At 44.9% G+C, this 18,249-nt stretch overlaps 1 long non-coding RNA gene across 1 annotated transcript in view; it reads right to left on the reverse strand.

The window, feature by feature from the left end:
* Positions 1-18,249, reverse strand: part of LOC132220393 (uncharacterized) — a 199,451-nt gene that overhangs the window by 12,779 nt on the left and 168,423 nt on the right. The window contains exon 4 of the long non-coding RNA XR_009449776.1: positions 1,944-2,037. This is a non-coding gene — a long non-coding RNA (uncharacterized LOC132220393). The remainder of the gene's footprint in view (positions 1-1,943; positions 2,038-18,249) is intronic.

Raw genomic sequence — 18,249 nt, forward strand, 5'->3', positions numbered from 1 at the left:
CAAGGTCCCTGCTCCCCTGGAGCTTAAATAAATAATAAGTACGTTTAGAAGTAGTAAATGCTACTAGATCTCAGCAACTCTCTCCATGAATGAGACACAGAGTCTCATAGAAATGAAATGCCTTCTCGGAGACCATGTAGTTAGTGAGCCACCATGGCCTGGATCGCAGGTCATGTCCTCTGGGTTCTTTCCATTACCTTCACTATTTCTTTTTTTCTTTGGTTAAACTCCTCAAGGTCAGGACACAATTCTCTCAAACTTGTCCTAGCACTTACCATGCTACCGGGCATGTTGCAGGTACTCAACGGCTACTTGTGGGAAGAAAGAATTAGGGAAAGCGGAAGGCAGCAGGGAGATGGGGTGTCCTTATTAGGTCACAGACACAAAGCGTCAGTTTTCCTCATCTGAGCCCATGTGTCTCATTAGCATCACATGCATTATCCAAATCACTTAGCCCACCAGAGGGTCTGAGGTTTAATAAAGATGCTGTCAGGGAGTACCAGCTTTTATTTTCCACTAAATTTCCCTTGCAAGTAGCAAATTCTATCATTTGGAGTGTGAGTATGACCCAGGGGTACTCAGTGTCCGGCCGGCTTCCTACTCCTGACGGTGACGAGACAGAACAAGATATAGCTCAGCAGGACCAAGACTGGGAAGAGTCAAGACAATTTGTTTACAACAATCTGAAACAGACATTGGTCATACAATGGTTTCCTTTTACTTTTCCATATTCTGTTGTCTACTACTTTTGAGGAAGAAAAATAGAGAGGAGGTGAAGGGAGGGAGGAAAGGAGAATTTATTACCAGTTCCTATTTATAGAATCGCAAGGCCAAACTAAACTATCTTCAAGGAAAGGGGTATTTAAATTGCATTTGAAACAGGATTTGAAATATGCCCATACTTTTACCTAAATGGTCATTCTTGTTCCTTCACACCAACGTTTAATGGATCCCATATTAATGATTATGGTTTAACTAACAAAACCTGTAGTGAGGAATGGCACCCCCAACTCTGATCTCCCTTTAAATTATTTTCCATGTAGCATACATCCTATATAGCCAGGCATAAAGCTCTATTGAATAGCTCATTTGAGCAGAGAATACTTTTGAAAGAATATTAGTAAACTCTTTCAATGGAGTCAAAACACCAAAATGGAAAATTCAAGTTTTGAAGAGAGCCATTAAGTATGATTAAACCTTTAAAAAGGAGAGAACAACGCCTGCAGAACTCTATTTAGCCATTTCATATCTTTAATTGTCCAAAGATTTACTTTAAAAGCACAGACATGAAAGGATGCCGAATGTTACAGTAGTTAGAGGGGGAGAGTGAAGATAAGGCCTGTTCACCAGCAAATGGAGCTGAGCCCAGAAGTAGAGACAACAAAAGCGCAGGGACCTGCTTCCTTCTACAATATATACATAGAGAGGGGAATAAAAAGGCAGCGATTCTTGACTTAGCTTTGAGGAGCACAATGGGCATGATTAGGGATCCGGAGTGGGAGCGCATTTAAGTAGCAGTGGCATCCACCAGTCAGCTGGTAATTAGGATGAGAACTGAGGGGGACCAAGCCGAGGAGCGAGAGATGGAGAAATGGGAGAGAGTCATTTGAAAGGTTTTTTTCAAAATTTAAGGAGATGAACATTCACTTTGGAAGCTAATATTATCATCTGCTTTCCTAACCTCAAACCTTGGAGGCTTTGATTCAGTAAAAATGGGACGAGACCCAAGAATTTGTATTTTGAAAGAGCCTACAAGGCAATGCTGTTGCTGCTGGTTCTTGGACCCATTTAGAGGAAGGGGGAAGAGCGTGGGACAGAAATCTATAGAAACACACACACACACACACACACACACACAGAGAGAGAGAGAGAGAGAGAGAGAGAGAGAGAGAGAGAGAGAGAGAGAGAGAGAGAGAAGTGTTCCCAAATGGCAACCATCCTACCTTCTTGTTCACTGTCAAACATGCGAGGCAATCCAGGGAAGGAAGTCAGCAGGGAATTTGATCCAGGAGAGTATCAGCAAGATGGGGTTTCCTTCTGGAAAAGAGCAGGGATGGAGGAAAGTTAAAAAAATAAGAAGAAAAAGAGGAATAAAAAACACAATAGCAGGCACTCAGGAAAGCAAAGTCCTGAGTTGAATATTCGTTAACTGTCCAACAATAGAAGTCAACAAAGCAATGTGATCCTATGCTTTGGTATATATTGATGATAGTACTTTACAAAATACTCATGCCTTGTGATGCAATGTTGATAAATTAGGATGGGCATATGTAAAGTCGTGGACTGTTAGATTGTCAAGTGATTTGCGAGAGTATAAAAAACCTGTGGTTTCCAGGCCTGCTCCATGGCTTTGAAGATGGATCTCAAAGTAAATCACCCAGAGAGGGAGTCACCAAGCACTGCCCCCTGCCACAGCCAGAGCATCTCTGTTAGAGGTAGGATTCCATTTGAACAGGAAAGTACTGATTAAATGTGTTTAAAATTCCTGCTTCTGGCCATTTCCCCTCATTTTACAGAGGGGACCACTGAGGTTCTAAGAAGCAGTGTCTTGTCCAAAGTCACTCACTGTGCTTGTGGCAATTTGGGTCTAAGCCAGGCCTGGAACTGCTGGGTCCTAGTCCAGCGAGTACTCCTCCAGAGCACCTCACCACCCCTTTAGACACTGGAACTTGTCAAGCAAGTGTGTTTTACAAGACTCTGCCACTGCGTGTGGAAAGAACATTTTAAGGGTCACGATTTAATCAGTGGCACATCTGAACGCGTGTGATAATGAGCGAGGTCATCCCCGAGTGTTACTTTACATTCTTTTGAAGTAGAAGGGTTCAGTGAGGTGAAGAGGAATAAACAGGACTCCTTGGTTCAGAAGGAGGCGGGGACACCTGTGGAGTACTTAAAATACTCGAAGCCTGTTACACACCTCACAAACCTTCGACCTTCTCCTTCGCATAGCAACCCAGTGAGGCCAGCTAAATTACCCTCATTCAGCCATGGCCATGATTGAGGCCCAGCAGGCTTCATTCAGTTGCCAAATGGGGATGACAAGTCTGGGTGACTTCAGGGCCCCAAACTTTTTGTACTTAATTACATTGTCCTCCGGACAATGGAATGCTTTTGGTTCTTCATGGCATGCCTTTGTGTGGTACTGATTCTAATATATATACTACCAATGGGGGATGGCTGTACATTAAGAAAGAGAGAGAGAGAAAAAAGGAGAGAATTTTTCCATTAAAATATGTCAAATTCAAACATTCAGGAAGATTCACACAAGAGCTGCCGTGGGCTGTTCCGGCAATACTTGATTTCCAAGGATTTCTAAACAGGTCCTTTGGGGTCAGCACATCCCTACATAAAGCTCTTCCCTGGCTTCCAGCTTTCCTTCAGCCCATCCTTAGGGGAGTTGTTGCGGGGGATCTGAGTGAAGACAGCAGGGGACACGCCCTGAGGATAGAGCTTCAGACCACCTTTTCCTGCTCCCAGGCCATGGACTTTAGCACAACACAGAGTCAGAGGCTTAGAAGGGGCAGCTGTGTTTGTGCCTCTACACCGCTCTCAACATTTCTTCCACTTTTCTATTATAAAGATGGTGCATAATTGAAAGTCTAAAAACTGGAGAAAATAATACTTACGATCCTGACAACTTTACATATACCTGTCTTCATTCTGGTGAATTCTATTCCCATTGTCAGCATAAATAGAGACTTCATGTAGTTACAGTCCTTTTGGGCACATATTTTGCATCTCACTCCCCCTGCCCCTACACACAGACTCACAGACTTAACTCTACATTACAGATTTTTTCCAGGAGGCATGTGGTTACATCCTTGTTTCTTCCCCATGCTTCTCTCCCTTCCTTTCTTTTATTCACTCCCCCTATTCTTTCTTTGTCATTTTGTCTCTCTTGCTCTCCCTTCCATGTTTTTCTCCCTTAATTGAACTGAAAGCTTGCCATAGGCTCCTGGTAATGAAGACATGACTGAGTTCTGACTGGGTCTCCTGTCATAAATCAGTCTCACACGAGATGTTTCCTAGGAGTAAAATGGGGTAGGTGAGAGGAAGAAGGGGAGCTGTGGTCGTGACAATGGGTCAGAATCCTGGGCAAGGGTGATTGTGGGGGTGGAATAAGAAAGGAGCAGGCTGTGCAGTCCATAGCATTAGGAGGTGAAGTGTTTCCTTCCCCATCATCAATTGGAAATAATAACGATAGTAGTAATAGTAATGTTCCAAGCAAGGCCCCCTGAGGAGGGTAAGGTGGCTTCTTGTATTGTTCTAAGTCGTGGACATAGTTCAGTGGTGTTATAATAAACCCTTGCAAAGATGGTTTCCTGTTAAGAAAATGTGTAGAATCACAATGACAGCAGTGGATACTCCCACAGACCTTTCAATATATGAAGCACCATTTCAACCTACAAAAGCAAAGAAAACATTGTAGATAGAATTCTATTGTAGATAGAATGGGAGGAAGCTGACATTTGACAATAAAGAGTTTAGCTGAATTTTCACCAGATGATTAATACAAGTACTTTGCAATGATAAGCATGTTAAGAGGGGCCAAATGCACCGATTGAAATTGTAGGAAGAAGCAAAGGTATTTCTGAAAGGGCAGCATGAATGAGGAGGCACATTCAAAAGATGGAAGGGAAGATATCTGGGGAAACATTAGTAGCTCCAAGGACTCCAATAAACGTTAAGTTGCAATTTATGGTATTTCTTTGTGGTTCAATTTCCTTGGCAATTATTATATCTGAGTGACACTTCAATTGAATTATCTGTTTCAATTACTATTAACAAATCAAAGTCCTTAAGTTCGAGGAAATTACGAAGGCAGCGTCAGGAGAGTCCTACCCCTGACACTCCAAGCATAGCATCGCTTCTCTCCTCAGCACCCGGAGGCCCATCACACAGCGGGGCCAGGAAGGAGCCCGCCTGCACAATAGTGTCCAACGTTTTCAAAGCACTTCTGGTGGATGCCACCTTCTCCGCGCCGTGTTGTGCTAACCCCAAGTGACCGGCCGCCTTTCTTTGCATAGGACACAATGGCAAATAGAAACATTAGCTCTCGCAATGTCGCAAGAATCCGACTGCATTATTCCTTGACCTCCGGAAAGATAATGTGTCATTTGCTGTACGGAAATAAAAGTTTTCAAAGCAGTTGGAAATATAATTGTGTACACTTCACTTGCTGAACCGCCTTTGTGAGGTTTATTTATTTGGCCCTTTGGAGCGAGAGAATGGGAGACTTTCACAGAGGTGACCACGGAGGTCTCCTTCCTTCTTTCCCCCACGGGCTCCGCCGGAAGGAAGATCCTGGGTGGGGAGGAGCGGCTCCTGGATGACAAAGCCCGGGATGGAAGAGCAAGAAGGCCCTGTCTGGTGTCTGAACACCCCTGAGGCGGGGCTGGGGGAATCTTCCTGGTGGGTGGATATTTACTGGAAGTCAATAGCCCAGTGGGCTTTGCTTGGATGCTAATGAGGCCAAGGTTATACAAGTGCCAACTGGTTTCCTTCTGTTCCCTCTGCAGTAAACCGCCTCCTGTCAGCGGCCAGGCCTCTCACAATGCAGGAAAAGGGGTAATGAAACAGGCCGGAGGCTTCTCCCAGGCAGATGGCTCCCCAGCTGTTTCTGCCCATGGGTAACTTTTGTTGCCACCACTCATCATCCCCCAGAAAAGGCTGTGTCCTCTGAAGCCTTTCCCCACCACCTCTCTGGGGAAGCCTCTCCAGCCACAGGGCCTCCCTGCAGGACCGTTCTCACGTAGATCGTTTCTAACACGCAAGATGTCTGGTATCGGTGCGGGAGCCATCTCAGTCCCAGGTGAATGCAGAAGAGGTTGACCCCAGCCTCCTGATTCGTCTCACTTAGGAAGCCCTTGAAACACTATTCCCTCTCTTCAAGGCATCCATGAGCCCCCAGCCTTGGGGTACCCAGTAGCTCTTTTCTTTCTGATCTGTGAAATGGGCAGACTCAACCTTGCCCTTGCCAACATGCAGGGCTGGAGTGGAAACCAAATGAGGAAACGCGGGGACAGCTTTGGGAAGTGCGAAGCACATGTTAGCAAGCACGATCGGTCACTTCTCACTGACACCTCCAAAGTCGAAGTGATGGCTGCCAGCCACTCTGGTCCCCGAGGCAAAGGCGCTCTTCTTTATTGACACCGCGTCCCAGTTACTCTCCTTGGCCTGATGTAGTGGTCATTTTGGGCAGTAGCGACAGGAATGCCTTTGAATCCCTTCTCCTTTGTCCTTGGCATACTGTCCCCGTCCATCTCTCCCTCTTCTGAGCAGATGCTGCTTCCCAGCTGTGTCAGTCAGGGTTCTCCAGAGAAACAGAACCCAGAGGAATTGTCTCATGCCATTATGGGCCTGGCAAGTCCACAATCCCGGGGGCAGGCTGGGATGAGTAGAATTTCTCCTTCTCTAGAAAAAAATCTGTTTTTGCTCTTAAAGCCTTCAACTGATTGGACGAGGCCCACCCCCGTTATTGAGGGTAATTTCCTTTAGTTAAAGTCAGCCGATTGCAGATGTTAACCACATTTTAAAAATTACCTTCACAGCAACATCTATATTGACATTTCATTAAATAACTGGGTGCCATAGCTTAGCCAAGTTGACACATAAAGCTAGCCATCACACCAACCTTCCACGGCTGACACCCTAGGCCCATTTTTGGGGTAAAACTTTCTTGTGCAGCTGCTCATTCCACCATCAGGAGGGAGGTGGCTTTCTCCCTTGCTTTGTATCTTCTTTAGCTTTCAAACCCCTCTCCCCGCAGCTCCCCATGTGGAGGTGACGTCAAGATCTCATCTCCTAGAAACAACTATGGTTCTTTCATCTAGTCATCAGAGTAAAATCCATATTAATATTCCACAAGCTTGGCTCTGGTAAATCGGTTAGGGTGTGGCTCTTTTCTGTTTAGAGAGAGGAGGACTGGGGGTTAGAGGGCAGCCAACTGCCCCTCGTCAGGGAATTCAATTCTGACCCCAAATGCAACCTTTCAAGCAGCCCCCAGTCCTCCTTGGTGCAGTCTGGGACCCGATTCAGCGTGGCTCCAGAATAAAAAGGAAAGGCTGATGTGATTCCCCCCTGCACACGCCCTTCGGCTCCGCTCTTTCCAAAAGTGAGGCCGGGTACTGGATGCCGGGGAAAGGCCCAGAAGGAACCCCCTGGGGCCCTGCCCTAAGAAATGCCATCCTAACGGTAGAAAGCACCCGTGAACAGAAAGCGAGACGTGCTAGGTAGACACAAAGGAGCCGTGAAAGCAAAGCTTAAACAGAGCACTACCTCTTCGTAGGTAAGGGAGTCATAATGAGCTCTAAAACGGCAGGCACCGGAGAAAAACAACTGTAAGTATTCCAGGTGTCGGTCTTCGCAGTGTTACCTTCTTTTTTATGCTTCGTTGGGGAGAAGATTTACGTTAAGTTTGCATTTCCTCAGAGCGCATTCATTGATGACTAAAGAAGCCTGTCCCAAAGTCGCTGGAAAGCTGTGGGCAGCGGAGAAAGAAGTTGGAACCGAATATGCATTCATTCCACAAATGCACAGTGAACAAGGGCGGAGCAGCGCGGTACTGTGCGGGGGCGGTGCTGGCTGGCTGAGGCTTCCACTATCAGTAAAGATGACACACACAGCAATACCTCTTCTAAAATAAAGCAGGGCCAGGGGTCGGAAGGCTTGGGGGAGCACTGTCTTTTAGGGTAGCTAGCGGCCTGTGTGCGGGGGGTCATCTAGGCAGAGACTTGAAAGAAGGAAGGGAGGAAGTTAGCCATGGGACATGGGAGAGGATTCACAGTGTATCCTCTTTCCTGAAATGACGAGGGCGGGTCCTGATAAACAGTACATCCTGTATAATCCGTGTGAAACGGAACACAGATGTACAGTATACATATTTGTATGTGCGCACACAATACACCAGTTATAAGTATGAATGTAGATATTTACATAACTTACATAATAAATTATCTCTTTATATACGTATTTATCACATCTCTCTCTCTCAAGTAATATATGCCCAAATTTAACTTGAGTTATCTCTGAGCGATGCGATTACAGGTGAATTTCATGGTTTAATCTTCTTCTCTGATCTTCTATGCCTCCCACATTTTATACAGCTCACCTGCTTTACATTTTCTGTCATGTATGAATTGCTCTCTTTAATCTCCCAAATGAAGCCGTTGTTCACGGAGATCTGAGTGTTTTCACAATAAACTAATGTGAAATAACGGTAATAGCTATATCCGTGACCGGTTGGTCTGTGCTGGGTAGTTCCAAGTTTTTTTATGTACATTATCTTACTTAATCCTCACAACAGCATGGAGGCAGCTGCCATCGTGGCTGCATCTTCCTTCTCCAGCTGAGGAAGCTGAGGTGTGCAAGGGTCCGACTGCCCATGGCCACCCAGCCCTTGGGCACTGGAGCCGGCCGGGGTGGCTCCCAGCAGTCTGAACCCATAGTCCCGTCCGTAACATGGGCCACCACTGCCTCCTCTGAAGCCCAAGGCAGCCTCTTCACTGTTACTGTTTTTCAGAGGTGGAAACTAGCAGACTTCATCAGTGAGTTAGCCAGAGAATGCCTCAGCAACATCCCTGCCTCTGCTATTGATATAGCAAAAGCCAAATGGAACCAGAATGAATGTATTTGATCAGCCCACCTCCCCGGTGGCTAGTTTATTTCCACAACAGGTGGAATGCAGATTTTCATACCAATTTTGACTGCTTTGATGAACTGCAATAAATCAAATCGGAGCAAGGTCAGGTCTTGGGTAGGGTGGACACAGCCTCCACAAGCTTGGTCTGAAGTGCACCTTCTTCCTTTCCGCTCCTCTTCACCTCCTGCTTCTCCGCCCCCGTGTAGATTTCCTCTAGAGGACACTGAAGAGTGGATTCCATCAGGACGCCAGAGAAAGAGTTTGTTTCTTTTGAAATGATGTGGCTATGTGGTCTGATTCTTTTTTCTTGGTTTCACTTTCCTTTGGCTGTTTGGGTGACAGGGAAACTCTTACTTCCTGGTTGTCCATGAACGAAGGGGCACAAGACCCACGTGTGCTAGAGGCACCGAGTGAGGTGGCAGCAGCCATGAGGGAGATCCATGGACACGGCTCAGACCAAAGCGGCCCGAAGGCGGGCCACTCGTGAGAAGCCCAGCGGTACCTGTGGTCCTTTTGCTGTGGTTTGATGTCTTCTGACCAGAGGGGCCATCATTAGTGTCAGTTTGTAGCATCTGAGATGCTCATAGCGAGAGCTTCCACGTGGGGCTGCCCCACTCTTACTGCATGAGCTTCAGCACCTTATCGAGGGTTCTGGAGACTACGGGCACTTTCCCAAGCGCTCCAGGGTTTGGTTTGGACGCTTGGAGCAGTTAAGAGAGTGGTGATTTCTATTCTGTCCTTGATCCACCATCCCTTGGGCTCTCAGAGACCTCACAACATCTGAGGCAGGAGTGTGGAGGAAAGAGAGTAGGGATATGGCTCAGCTGCCGCTAAAAATCACAATAAATGTTCCCCATTACAGGAGCACTGTGGAGGGATGAGAGATTGTAACGAAAGGCCAGAGATGTGGTTAAGTCAGACTTGCTTTACCCTGTGGTCCTGGCACAGTAACTGAGCAGCTGGAAGAAGATAACAGTCTTTGGATGGAAAGACCCAAAGGGCCCCTTAAATTTTTAATACACTCAATATGCAGATGACTCCTATCTCCGAACAGGTCTCCCTCACCCGCCTGCCTTGCCCCCAGTGCTCAGAGCTGACACCCCAAGTCAGGGTAAACAAAGTCACATGTCATATGACATTGGCTTCAGCTGGTCTGTGGATTTGTGGTGTTTTTTCTTCTCTTTTAATGTCCTGTGACTTCACCTTTTCCAGGCTATAGACTTATTGCCTTTGCTGTCTGTTGTGGTTTTAAAGCTTGGCTAATGCTTGAAAATGAATTGCAACTTAAGAATCAAAGCTGAGTTGTCATCATGACTAGGAAGTCACCAAATCAGTGTGTATCTGCATGTAACCCAGGTCACCTTTCGGGCCATGAGAAGCAATCAGTTCAAGTTGATGACTTGATTTAACAAACTAGCAATTGCAGTCAAAAAGGTCAAACTAGTTGCCACATGGAGATGCCCAGGGAAGTTGAGTCTCTGATAAAACCAACATGCTTTTTTTTTTCAAGGATAAAGACATCAGATCATCCTTACAGTAAAGAAGTGTTTTTGTTTACAGTAAGAAGAAAAAGGTTGAGGAAACTCTCCCTTCATCCTTGTTCAGTATAAATATGGGACTATGTCGATGAGAGTGCCATGTCAGGGCCATAAGGAATAAACAAGTTGCTCTCTGACTCAGGTGTTTAGAGTTATATCGAAGCCAAACATTCATATGTAAAATTACTAACTAAGGTTAATGAGCATTGAGAGGCAATGGAGTTGAAGAATTTTTCTGTTGGAAAGATAGAAAGCGGAGTCAAGCAAAGATAGTCTAGAGATGCATCTCTGGAACAGAGCAAAAGAAGATAGACAGTGTCACCTCTCATGGAATTGCTTTAAGCTCGATCCCCAATGGGCATTGGGGTGAGAAGCAGTAGCCAGTTGCCAAACTGTTCATCTAGTCCCAAGTCTACTGCTGTAACCATTAGATAGCAAAAGAACTGTCACACATCTAAGAAACTTCATATATGGAGTTCCATGCAGATGCCTAGCATCATAAAAACAGGTGGACACCCAGTCCTTGGTACAACCTGAGCCATATCTATTTGCAATACTTTGCAAGCCAACTGTATTTGGGGAATTAGTACTCTATTATGGAGCCAAAATCTGGGCCAAGGAGAGTCCTCTCTTCATAAGTAGGCGAGTTTGAGTTTTTTAACCCATCCCTTTCCCAGATTCCAACCAGCACCATGAAGGCTATTTCAGAAATCTTGAGTTGAAAAAGAGGGCCACAATGGGAGCTTGAGGATGGCATTCAGGGGAGGGTGGTGTTCAAAGGGACAGGAATCTGGTAGAAGATGTAGAAAGAGAAGCTGGAGAAGGGAATGGCAAGCCAGGAGGAAGTAACATCTTGGAAACGAAGTTTGGAGAACCAGGTGAGAGGGAAATGGTTAAGAGTCTACATGGTACAGACAGGTGGAGACAAGAGGATGATGTAAATGTGCCTGTGCCATAACACGGAGGTCATGGGTGGCCTTTGCCAGAGCAGTTTAAATAGATAAGACAGAAAGCAGATTGTTGTGGGTCAAGTGATGGCTGAGGAATGAGAAAAAGGGAACTGTTAGTAGGCCATTCTGTTCAAAGGCCTATAGGGAGAACCTGGTTTATATGCTTAAACGATGGAAATTCTAGGAATGAAACAAGTCCAGCAATGTTCTAAGAGATGAGATCCAGAAGACAGGTGTAAGGCTCATCCTGGAATGAAAGGAGGAATCCTTTGAGACAGGGGAGGGAGGCACAGAAAAGCTTGTGGGGTGTAGGTAGGAATTTTAAGAAAACCCATGTCAATGACCCTTATCATTTTATTGTGAAATTGAAAGTAACATATAATATGCTAAGAAGATGCATAAGACGCTAACTAAGAACATGTGATGGAATTGCTAATTGGTATTGAGGGGCAGCTGAGACTGGAGACCAGAAATCAGCAGTGGCACTCGTCAGCACATTTGATTGATTTCCTGTAAGTCATACTCACTAGCTTGGGTTCAAGAGTGAAAGAAGCAGATGGTTTGGTTAATTCTTAGTCAAGGTGTTAACAGGCAGATGCAGCCAAAGGACAATTTGGCAAAGTAATTGCAGATGGCATGGCGGTGGGCACAAATGAAGAGATGGTGTCTCACTGTGACAGACAGCCTATTCATCGTTGAGAACTCAGAACTGTGGCTAAATGGAAAATGAACCCTTTTTGTGTGGTTGTGTTTCCATTTATCATCTTGCTGTATTTATACAGGTTAGATCAGCTGCTGGAAAAAGCTCTATGGCTAGCCAAAATTTCAGAACCACCCCTTTTCCATGAGTGCCCGATCAGGGTACTTCTAGCTAAGCTGGGTGTATCAGACAGGATGGGTGAAATTCTTGTTCATGAAAAATCCCCCGAGGTCAGGTGACCCTCTGGGGAGCCTGCCTTCACTCAGGGATGGAAGTTGCTTCCATCTTAGCTCTCTGTCATTTCAACACATGGCCTCTAAAGGGGCAGAAAGGATGAACCAGGCACACTGACTATTAATGATGCAAAGGAGAAGTGAGATGACAGTCAGTCCACATTCTCGTGAGCTCAAAGTCATCCAAGACCCCAATCCAACCGCAGAGAACGCTGGGAAAGGAAGGAGAGCGTGTGAACATTCAGGGAGCATCAATCACACTCTTAACCTGGATCAACCGCCGCGTAGCCCAAGACCTGCACTGAGTTGCCGGGAACTTGACTCTAGTGATGAGGAGGGAAGGACTGGGAAGTGGGAAGTGTAACGTCCCTTGGGGATGACTGTCCACATGGCGCCGGACCACACAGTTGAAAAGTAAACGTATAAGCTAAACTGTAATTCTATGATTGGGTATAGTGTAGGACAACAAAGGCAGAGAGGAGGAGGAAGAGGAGAAGAGATGAAGAAAGAGAAGGAGAAGGAGTAGTGGGAGACAGAGGGAAAGAAGAAGAGAAGCAACAAAAGCAACAAGGTCATTTGATGAAACTGGAATGTTGGTGTAATCATTTCCCCCCCGAAATTTGGCCCAACTGGAGTCTGCTCACGGGAAATAAAACATAAATGAAGGTAAGGACAGTGGGAACTCGCCTGACCTGCCAGCCACATGGAATTTACAGGGAGAAATGTTGCAAACCAAGCTGCCCCCTCTGAGTGGCCCCGGGTCTCCTCTGCCTTCCTCTCGTTCTTGCCCTAACTCCCCGTTTCAAAACCACTGGATATTTAGAAACTGTTTTCAAGACCAAGAGATGGGAACAGGCCTCTTCCACCCACCACCGGCGCCGGTCTTGCGGGGAGCGTGCTATTTCTTTTTAATTTGCTCACTCAGTCCTGAATAACTTTTCAGAGGGCTCCAGACACCGCAGCGTGACAGCTTAACCAAGGCGCATCCCATGCGATGGAATTGCTCTACAAGCAACCTTGCCAAAGGCCCTTTTCGATGCACAAAGCTGGCTCTATCTTTGTATATTGAGGGAGCTAAATCAATGTTAAACGCTTGGCTCTTTTCACAGGACAATGACCAGGACCTAAGCTGCGTCCTTCCTTTTTGATTGACACTTGAAACGCAGCGCGGGAATCAGCCAGAGGCGCTGCTACAAGCCGAACCCTCTGCTGGGATAACCACTGGTGACATCTGCAGAAAGGCCGACAAAAGGCAGTTGAAAGCTGTGTTTGTTGCCGTCCCCCCTCAGATCTCCTCGCTTTCATGGAGCTCCTTGCTTGCTTTAATATTATGATTCAGCACCTGGCTTTTTTGAACCTTGCTTTAAACTTCAAAAGGCGAGGTGGTATTAACAAACATGAAACGAAAAAGTGGCGGTAGTTTGATTTACTGTTGTCGTCTTATCAAGGGTTTTTTTGTCACCAGCTGCCACTTTCTGTCATCTTTGGAACCATTATCATTTCTCTAAAATCTAAAAGACTCCACTTAATAACAGCTTTGAATACAGGCAGGATCAGTAGCATACACAGTTCTGGGGATGACAGGACCATCAAATGCAAAGAAAGATGTTGCCAAAAAATATATATTAATAATAAAAACCACAAAAAAACAAAAACCCAAACCACACAAATAAGAGCTGTAGTACTTTCTAGTGACCTTGATTTCAGAATTAAACAAGTCCAAGTCCAATCCAGTGCCATTGTTACCTTGGAATGCACTGGAGAGTTTCCTTGAGAAGTTCCTGGTTGTGAGGGCTAGTGGGGAGTTAAACCTCAGGCCACAACAAGGCTCCCCGAGTCCAGGTAGGAGGGGAAGCTCTGCTCTCATGAAAAGGGCTGGAGTGTCCTCAGCCAGCACAGCTGCTCGGCTAATTAAGGGCTCATTTTCACCGACTTACTAATACTCTTGAGCAGCCACTTGATGCTGACACAGTTCAACCCTGCAAAGTCTCACCAAGGCAGAGGTCACTCCATGCTCTACTTTTTCCTAAGGCCTGGCAGCTCTGAGCTTCCCTCGCACCCGCACCCAGTGTGTAGGTTAAAGCTGGGTCCATCACAGTAAGAGTAAGCCCAGTGATGAATTCTGCTGTCTGCTCGGGAGACATGCAATTGGCCAGAGCCACAAGGGACCTTAAGATCACCCAGCCTGGTGGCTCTGATTCTCTCCTGAAGACCTTTGTAAAAATATCCACACCTCGCTCAGCTCCTTCCCACATCATATGAATCCAAAATGCCAAAGGTGGGCCACGGACACCTGTATTTTTAAAAGTTCTCTGGGTGATTTTGATTTCCAAAGAGGGTTGAGAATCAACCCTTACAGATGAAGCTTCTGAGACTCAGAGGAGTTAAGTCACTTGTCTAAGGTTGCACAGCAAGTACGTGGCAGACCCATGGAGGGTGATAACTGTATGGGGCTTTCAACAGGGAAGGGGCTGAGCAATGGCTTCCAAAGATGTAAGTCACAGTCAGGCAAATTCCTGTTGTGGCCTCGCTTTCCTTCTTCCCATCTGTTCCCCATCCTAGGTCAGCACAACTCATCAACTTTCTGCACCCTTTCATGATGGGCTTCCTCTCTCCTCCTTCCTCATCCCCTCAAGGCCGCAAGATAGTAAGCATGGAGGAAATAACTGCCAATCCCTGACACACTAGTCCCAATGGTTCTCAACCTTCTGGCCCTTTAAATACAGTTCCTCATGTTGTGACCCAACCATAAAATTATTTTTGTTTCTACTTCATCACTGTAATTTTGCTACTGTTATGAGTCGTAATGTAAATATCTGATATGCAGGATGGTCTTAGGCGACCCCTGTGAAAGGGTCGTTCGACCGCCAAAGGGGTCGCGACCCACAGGTTGAGAACCGCTGCTGACTAGTGGAAGTAAAATACATGAAAAAGGTGAAGCGGTTCATTTAGATGTTATCAAGTGCAAAACACTATTTGTGGCTTGATCTGATATGCCCCCTCCTTGAAAGTAGTCAAATATATGTGACCATCTGTTTCTCTTTTATGACCTAGTAGCACAAACTTGCTATTTTATTACGTAGCTTTGTCAGGTGTGGCGTCCACAATCCTACCTGTTACAGCTCTTTTTACAAAGGTCATTACGACGAATTAGCCATATGGACGAATACCAAGTAGCCTGGAGCTGCAACCCTGGACCTTCTTTCTGTTCTTCAAATGCATCAAGTTGGCTCCTCTCCCAAGGCCTTTTCATTTGCTGTTCCCTCTCTCTTGAATGCTCTTCCCTCAACTCCTTCTTATCTTTCAGATCTCACCCCAGATGCTACCTCTGCAAGAAGTCTTTCTGGACCGACCACTTCATCTAGATTAGACCCCCCAACTGCAGTCCCGAGGGGTCTACTCAGCCGAAGGCGATGGCTCCTGGAAACCTCACAGATCTTCCAAATAGGAAGGGGGAGGGGGTAAGTCTGAAAATGAGGCATCTTTGGAGCTGTGAGTCTGTTTCTGAAACATTAAGACTATGACAACTCTATCAAACAAGAAAATAAACCCCAAACAAAATCATGAGATCTCTGGCCTCACAGAGCAGGACTTTTTTTTATGGCAAATAGTCTTGCCTCCATGCCAACTCTAACCAAGCATTAGCGGTGGCCTGAAAAGCTAGATCAAGACAGACTCTGGGCTCAGTCATCAAGCTATCATGAATGATTAGCGAAGTCAGCCATGCATAGGCGTACATTTTTATATGTCATTTCAAGACCTGATCAAATGGTTCAAACAAGTTTTGACAATGTTCTCCTTCAGATCATCCATGAGTTTATAACCTAGTTTTGTCACTCACTAGACAAGAGAGCTTGGACAAATTACTTAGATTTAGTTTTCTTATCTGTAAAATGGGTATAACACCTCATTCTGTATTTTGAGATTTGAATGACACAATAAATGTAAGGCCATCAGCACAATGCATGCCATGTAGGAGATGCTTAATAAAACCGAAGCTCTTATTTATCATTATGGAGGGAACAAATCTTGAGTCTCTATGGATAGGCAATGCAAAAAACTAGGGTCGTTCTCTAAGGAATGAGACCAAAGAATTTTGAGCCAAAAATATATTTATACCTTTTACTCAACTATAGTCCAACAATTAAAAGAGGAAGAAAGAAAGGAAGGAAGGGAAGAAAGAAGGTGGGAATGAGGCAGGAAGGAAAACAGGAGTGAGGGAGAAAGTGGGAGAAGAAAGATTCAACAGTGAAATAGAAGGTTTACGGAGACAGCATGGAGTTAAGTGAGGGACACTAGGACTGGGAAAAGGTATCAAATTCTGAAGCATAAAAGGGTATATATATATATATATATATATATATATATATATATGTGTGTGTGTGTGTGTGTGTGTGTGTGTGTATGTATGTATATGTGTATGTGTGTGTGTGTATTATATATATATATATATGACCATAGTGCCAGTATTCAAGTCAATAACAAAATTGTTCTATTTTGGATAGATTATTCTTGCCTCCCTCTTCCTTCACCAATAAGCCACATTTCATATTTGTTCCCCCTTGTTAATATAGTCCCTTATCTCCATGCTTCGCATTGTTAAAGGGACAACACAGAAGTGAAATTCTGTTTACAATACAGTGAGTAAGACCTTATGACTCTGAAGATACAGACAACATCTCCTGCTCTACCATACTGGCCAGGTGTCCTTGGACAAAGTCACATAACCATTCTGAGACTCCTTTTTCTTCTTTTGACAAGGGAATAAGGAATCTCACATACTAACTTTACAGCAGCGGTCACCAACCTTTTGGACCACCGGTTGGTGACTGCTGCTTTAAAGGGTTATTTTGAGAATGCAAGGAGATAATATGCATGAAACACCTTTGTATATTTGATGTACGTGTGAAGGGATGATGTGTTCAATATTTGCATAGATGGATCCACCTTCCTGATGTTATTTGATGGAAGCATATTCTCCATTGTCTCAATGTCCCCCTTCCCCACAGTCCTCTAAAAATCTGTCCCAATTCTTCCTCTTTAGTGATTGGGATTCTAACTGAAATTAGAGATTCATTCTTTTGGATAACCAAATTACCATCCTCAGGCATCCTTTTAAAGAAGTTTACAGTCCTAATTACTTATAGAAAATTAGGCTAGACATTGGGTTTCTAGAGAAACCAGAACGAAGAGGCCGGGATGCAGGGGTGATCTATTTGATAGGGAGGAAAAGAGTGTGACATTAAGTTTAGCACAGCAATTAGCTGACAGACAGACCAAGGCTCTAGTCCTGGCTCCACCATGTACTGACTAGCTGTGTAACCTTGGGCAAGTGGCCTGATCTCTGCTGGCTTGTGTTTCCTCGCCTATTTATCATTCATAAGTATCACTGAGTGTCTACTCCATGTCAGTCCCTGTTCTAGGTAATAAGACAGTCATAGTCCTTGTCCTCATGAAGCTTATGCTTTACCAGGGATGATAGAATAAAAACAGAAAAATAGTAGAATGACCACTAAGAAAAAGCGGTGAAAGCTACCATAAAAGTAACTAAGTAGGATAAAGAGAGAGTGAGAAGGGGAAATAGGATAGGCAAGAAAAAAGCTTTGAGGAGGTGACATTTTTTACCTAAATCTTAATGAAGAGATAGTGTGAGCCAGGGGAAAGTCTGAGAGAAGGATATTCAAGGGAAAGGAAATAGCAATGCAGAGTCTTCCTTAAATTTAGGGAGGAACAATGGAGTATATAAGAAATGGTCAGATATTAGAGAGATATTAAAAGTGGAGTTGGCAATAATTATTGCTGGATTAGATGTGGGGATGAGGGAGGGAGAAGAGTCAAAACTGACTTGGTGGGTTGGTTTGAGAACATGGTAGATGAGGAAGATGGGATTTAGTGGGGTGGCCCAAGAGTTCTGTCTTAGATATAATACACTGGTAAAATTTTTTAACATTTAGGTAATCTGACAAATGGAGATCCTAACAGGACCTACTAGTTGGTGTTTGAGATAATCATAGAAAGGGCTGAGTAGAGGATCTGATATGGAGCAATGAACAGAAGTGCAAATTGAGCTGTGGGTTGTCTCTGTACAGTCAAGAGACTAGACAAATGATGACAGAGCGGAGGCCAGAACATCAGTAGAAGGGAAACCGGTTTAGGAAGGAGAAGCAAGAGGAGACTGAACACATGG

Source organism: Myotis daubentonii, chromosome 18 (genome assembly GCF_963259705.1).
Source record: "Myotis daubentonii chromosome 18, mMyoDau2.1, whole genome shotgun sequence".
In the NCBI taxonomy this organism is placed as follows: domain Eukaryota; kingdom Metazoa; phylum Chordata; class Mammalia; order Chiroptera; family Vespertilionidae; genus Myotis; species Myotis daubentonii.